This window comes from Rhea pennata, chromosome 14 (assembly GCF_028389875.1).
Source record: "Rhea pennata isolate bPtePen1 chromosome 14, bPtePen1.pri, whole genome shotgun sequence".
In the NCBI taxonomy this organism is placed as follows: domain Eukaryota; kingdom Metazoa; phylum Chordata; class Aves; order Rheiformes; family Rheidae; genus Rhea; species Rhea pennata.
This window is the reverse complement of record NC_084676.1, coordinates 2,592,157-2,598,233: the sequence shown is the minus strand read 5'-3', so window position 1 is coordinate 2,598,233 and position 6,077 is coordinate 2,592,157. Positions and strand designations below refer to the sequence as shown.

General features: G+C 49.9%; 1 long non-coding RNA gene across 1 annotated transcript; it reads right to left on the bottom strand.

Annotated features, from left to right (window-relative positions):
• Positions 1-369: 369 nt before the first annotated feature.
• Positions 370-4,045, bottom strand: LOC134146639 (uncharacterized). The gene is made up of 2 exons (XR_009959863.1): positions 3,959-4,045; positions 370-892 (listed from the first exon to the last, which is right to left on the bottom strand). It is a non-coding gene; the product is annotated as an uncharacterized LOC134146639 (long non-coding RNA).
• Between the last annotated feature and the right edge of the window lie 2,032 nt (positions 4,046-6,077).

Sequence of the window (6,077 nt, the reverse complement as noted above, 5' to 3'; positions counted from 1 at the left end):
CCAGCCGCCATCTCAAAACCTGGCACCCAACCTAAACACATTGCTTACATTGCTTCAACAACAGTAAATGGAGAAATAAAAGCACTCCCAGGCAGCAAAGAATCCCATTCTATTTCAGCAGAATAAGAAGACCAGTTAACCTCCAGACTAACATTAGTTAATGCAAATTCACCCCACTTGTTTGTTTCTCATTTCCCAATATAACGTCACAGGACTGCATCTGAAGATTGGGTAAGCTTCTCCAGAATTTTACGGAAACTGTGCTTTGAATAAATTCATCGCTGTATTGCACATACAGAACTATGTTAAATTATTTTTTAAGGTGTCATACAGTTGTATGTTCAAAGCACAAAAAAGGAAACACTACAGTTAAAATTTTCTGTGCAACTTTAATTCCACTCTTTAAATATGCATGATAATACAACATGACTACACATACTCTTTTCCATGTTATCTTGCAGCTTTCAGTGCACTAGATGCACAATGCTTACATATTCAGCAGCTAATAAATATTTTGTATTTCCTCACTGTTCATCCTGTACTTATCAAGTGTTATTGAAACCGAGCTCCAAATGCAGAATTATTAAGCTTCTCATAGACTGTCTACCGTGCTTATCCCAGAACAACCAAATGCTTCACAAGAAGGAATTCACAATTGGAGCTGGCCAAAATCCAGGATTTGTGGCCCATGGAAAAAATTAGTGTTTCCAATTCATTTCACTGTGCTTTGAAATGAAAACACACTTTTGAAACGTGTGTAATTGCAGAACTGAAATAAGGAATTTTACAGTTCTGCCAGGGGTAAAATACAGCTCCCCAGGGCAGCATTCAGTTGCTTTGACACTGAGACTGACTGTAATCACCTGCTTGCTCACAATGTGCCTTTAACTTTCTGGAAAAAAAAAAAAAAAAAAAAAAAGCTTTGAATAAGGCATGAATTCCATGAAGAAAATAAGATATGATCATGCAGTTGAAAACTCATGGTAATATCTAGAATGCTATTTAAAGCAGCTTTCAAATGAATTTCCTGAATTTTCTTTTTAAACACACTACAAGCAATAGATTCCATCCCCAATGTGTTATGTTAAAGCTAAGATGGCTCATCTGCAAAGGAAGGATGTTTGGATCCATCACAAAGATCTTTGCTGCTCAAGATAATCGAGTAGCAATGGCACATCGCCACTCTATGTGTGGACCAGAACAAGCAACTGTGGAAACCAACTGAACAACCGAAAGAAAGCGTGAGGACATGTTATCTCCTCCAGAAGGTCTTCTGCCACTGCTGGCAACAGCGAACTGGAGCAAGCAAGTTATCTCTGACAACTGACGATAGCATACGCTTGGGCAGAAAGCATAAGGCAGAGGCATTATAAAGCGACGCTTTCCCTCACAGGACCTTCCAGCAATTAACTGTTCTGAAATCTCCTGAGCAGGAGAGTTTGGTTGGACCACGTAAGTTTAATTTGCATGTGTGATTTTCCCTAATTCTTTTCTCTAATCCATTTATCCTTCTGTACTGTAGCAGTGAGTTCCACAATTGACCTGTGCAGTGGGCAAGCAAGTACTGCCTTTTGTCTTTTTTCAGGCTTAACACCTGACCTTTTTTCGTCACCTATCTGTATATTACGAAAAATACCGTTCCCCATTCACTTTCCCCCATATTTTTAGTTTTGTAGACTGCCAGCATACCCTCTTTCAGTCACCTCTTTTTAAGCTGAAGAGTGAGTCTCTTCATATGCAATTGCATCCTTGTCCTTTTCTATAACATTTTTGTTACAGCTTTTAAGACAGGTTTTTATCTTCATTAAGCATTCAAGATGCAGCTGCATCACAGGCACAGATCAACAAACAGCAAAACTACAGTACTGTTTTGTTCTTAATTCCCTCCTTTATAACTATCATTTTGTTTGCCTGATTGCTGCTGAGCACTGACTTAGCATTTTCAATAACATATCCACAGTGACTTTAAATGTCCCTTTTCAGTGTAATTATTAATTTGACACTCCTCACTCTGTATGTCTTTTTATGGCTATTCTTCCCTGTGCATATGACTTCAACCTATCTTGGCACTGCCCCGTTGCTAGTTCCTGCACAATCTTTTGCAGTGACTTTCCACTTTGACTGTCCTGAATAATTTTTTATCACTTGCTTCTTTTGTCATCTCATTTGTCACTTTCTTTCTCCAAGTTACTGCTGACTGCACTGAACAGAAAGGGTGTCAACCAGGTACGTAGGTGAATTCACTGGTGATATATCTCCATTGTGAAAACTATTTCTTATACTTTAATGAGTTACTATCCCAAGAGTTGTCCCTTCCCCTTCCCTCCCATCAGCCTCATTTCTCTAGATGGCTTTGATGTAGCTCCTTGTTGAAAGATTTTCAGGAAACTAAAAACTGGATAATCTTGCTCCATGTGTCTGCTGACTTCTCCAGAAACCTGACAGATCTACAAAATACAACCCTGTTTTCTGTTAAGTCTTATATAATGGAGCAAGCACATCGGAGAGATGGCTTCCTAAGCCCTTCCAGACTCATGGTTCTGTGATACAGCATGATCATCCAGGCAATCCTGTAGCACAATTTTTATCAACTTAGGACTGCATTTCTGTACTTCTATGGCTCAATCAAAACTGCTTTTTAAAGGCCAGTGACTAATTTGCCAGTCTTCGTTCTTCAAGTCATACAGCAGATAGAAGCACTGGATTACATACTGTCATCAGAGGCAGAGGCTCAGCAATTTTGTATCTTCTGGAGAATGTTCAAATAAAGATCACATGGCCTTAGTGACTTGTCACTGTTCAATTCATTAGCTCGCCTAAAAGCTTCTCCCATTGACTCTCAAAACGAAACTGTTTGTCAGACACAGACACACATTCACTTCTGGATGTTCAGCTGTGCTGCCTGAAGACAGCACTTTCTCCACTTACTCTCCACCACTTCTCCCAGAGGTCCCTGTCCAGTAATCTGCCAGCAAGGCAGTGTATTTGAGTACTTCTTAATCCGCTTCAGGCAAAAGCAGATGGGTTAAACAGTCTAATTGGCAGTTTAGGTAAATTAACCTGGCTGCTTTCCTAGAGCTAATTAGGAAACATGGAAACAAAATGCTCCATTTGCCAACTGATGGGAATGGTAACCTCTGGCAGGAGATGGTTTGATAAGCAGTTACGGGCAGTAGCTTAAATCAGCACAGAAGAAAGCCAAAAATTTGGAAGAAAGCAAAGAACTGGAAAGTCGTCTGATCTTTTCCGGAACATCTTACATGATCTATGTATCAGTGATGGGTTGGCTTCTTTAAGTGCTTCTTCTGCTCCCTGATATGTTGCCCCCCATTCCACATGCTCCAGAAGGCTTACTGCTTCCAAGAGTACTCCTAAAGCTGCATTATTAAGGTTATAAATCTAGTGAGCAACTCTGTTGTAGGCCTCACCGGATCTTCCTTGTTAAGACTTTAAATTTACCACATTAGAACATGCTTTCCTGGATTTCCTTCATTTTTTTGAAGTATATCTTTCCATTTCTCAAAGACTTAATAAGAATGCCTTTGATGCCTCTCGCCAATCTCTTCTCATCTACAGTGTAAGCACTCATAAATCTATCTTCATCTTCTAGGAAGAAGCAAATTCCCTCAGTGTCTCACGATGTGGCACATACTCCAGATCACTGTTGCATTATTCTCCTAAACCCTGTGAATGCTGTATCCTGGTAGCTAAGGCTGACCAGTATTGGTAAGACCAGCATTACCTGCCCAATTACACTGCAGGCTTCCCCCTCAACTTTCAGGAGCTCCTAGCTCTGGACTCCTCATTCCTCTCTCTGAAGTTCCCTCTTTCTACTCTAACTTCCCTCCTCTAGTTCTGAAGAAATCACTACACCTATCTTGCCTCTTAACTTTGTCTTGGGGCAACTCAGAAGTCTTTCTGTCACAAGTATCCTGCCCTGTAGGGCATCAGCACATACCTACGTCTGCACAGGGCTGGCTCTCTCCTTGCCCTGAGAGATTGCTCGAGGATGAGTTCTTTGGTACTACATCTGGAACTGCTTCCTGCAGGAATTGGGACCGCAGCTGCCGCCTGGGACAGCTGGTTGAGGCTTCAGTCGCTACTGAAATACAGAGCACAAAAGACAGTTCCCATGAGGCACACAGCATCCTTTATAGGAGACAGCACAGAACCACATATGTACCCAGGTTCCTTCTCTGCTCTGAGCAGAATGCCAAGCAGAAGGAAAATCCACTGAGTGGAGTCCAGGACATAAAAGAAAAGTAACTGGATGTGGGATGCAAAGGGAGACTGCACCACACCAGCATGAAATAGTGAGATTCCCCTGACAGATACTGGCCCCCACTCTCTTCAGAGAGCTTAAAAGCTGTTGTTAGCTTCACACACCAGCTCTCTGCCAGTGACAGTAAAGTTGTTAACTATTATGTGGCCGAAATCCTGTCTGACAGCTGGGGCTTCCCACGTCCCTGAGCTGCTCACCTGACTGCGGGGAAGGTCGCGAAGAACGGAGCAGCCAGGGAGACCTGTGCTCTCGCCACGTCTCCGGCAGCGATCTCAGCCAGGAGATCTGCCTGGCCAGCTGCAGCAGCAGAGCAGCGAGGGCACCCTGAAGAAAAGAAGCAACAAGTCAGCGAGAAGAGCCGTCCTCCCACTTTTTGTCCCACTTGGCAGCCTGGCTGCAGCTCGCTGCACCCTGCCGCCTCCCCGCGGAGCCCCGGCCCCGCCGCGCTCCAGCGGCCGCCTCTCCCCCCCCCCCCCCCCCGCGCAGCCGGCTGCCCGCTCACCCAAGTGACGGCGTCCAGCACGGAGTAGCGGGGAACCAGGCGGGGAAGGGCCTGCGGCGCCTGCTCCTGCTTCCAGCCATCCCGCTGCCGCCCTCTCTGCCACCCGCAGGGGCTGAAAACACCGGAAACGAGCGACGGCGTCAACCCGCAAACCAGCCCGCGCCCCCCGCCGCGGGGCCCCGCAGGGCCGCGCCGCGGCGGCCTTGCTGCCCCGCCAGCCCGCGGCACTCACCGCTCGCCGCCGCCGCCGCCCTGGGGCGGCCCCGCAGCGGGAGCGGGGCCGGGGCCGGGGCCGGGGCCGGGGCCGGGGCCGGGGCCGGGGGGCGGCGGGCAGGACGACAGTCCGCCGCCCGCCCGCACCCCGCTGCGGCCCAGCACCAGGCGCCACATGCCGCCGCCGCCTAGCGCGGCTCCGCCGCGAACCATAGAGAGGGCGCGTTGCCGAGCGACGGAGGCGTTCTCCGCAGAGCGCCGGCGGAACAGCCACGCGGCCACCGAGGGAAACGTCGCCGCCGGGAGCGGCCAGCCAGCCGCGGACGCCTTCTCCAACGACAGGGGCGGCCCCCGCGCCGGACCGCAGGGAGCGCGGAGCCCGCGCGACAGAGCGGCTCGCGGGTACGGAAAAAAACCCTTAGGCGACCGGACCGCATCAGGCGGATATGGGTAGAGCGGCGCACACCATAGAGAGGAGCTAGACAGGCCCCCAGCTCCACCTCCTCAACGGAGCGCGGGAAAAGCGCGGGAGCCGCTTGAGCGCGAGCCATAGAGCGGCAGGTGCTGGCTAGAGGGGCCTCAGGCGGCGGCCGCGCTCGCCACCGCCGGCTGTCTGTTAGGGGAGAGCCTGCGGGCGGAGGTGACCGCCCCGGGGAGTGCTGCCCCTGTGCTGTGGGGGAGAGGGAAGAGTCGAGAAACGCTTTCTCAGCCTCCTGCAGGGCTGAGGCGGTGGGGCCTGGGGTCTGCACTGGAGGGGAGGGCACGGCCGTCCGCTCGCCGCTGCCTGTCCCCTCGCCTGGGGGCCGCAGGAGGTCCTTGTAGGTCGGGGGGGGGGAATGTCCCTTGTGGGTCTGGGAGGGCCCGGGGGATCCCTTATGGGTCGGGGAGGTCCCTGGAGGGAGGGTCCCTTGTGGGTCTAGGAGGTCCCTGGGGTGGGGAGGGTCACTTGTAGGTCTGGGGCATCCTGGGGTTGTAGGCTGTGTGGGGGGGGCGGGAAGTATCACTTCTAGCTCTGGGGGATAAATCCCCGACGGCTAGCAGGGGCAGGTGGGGGTGGCTAGCTGTGCTCTGGGGTGGTGG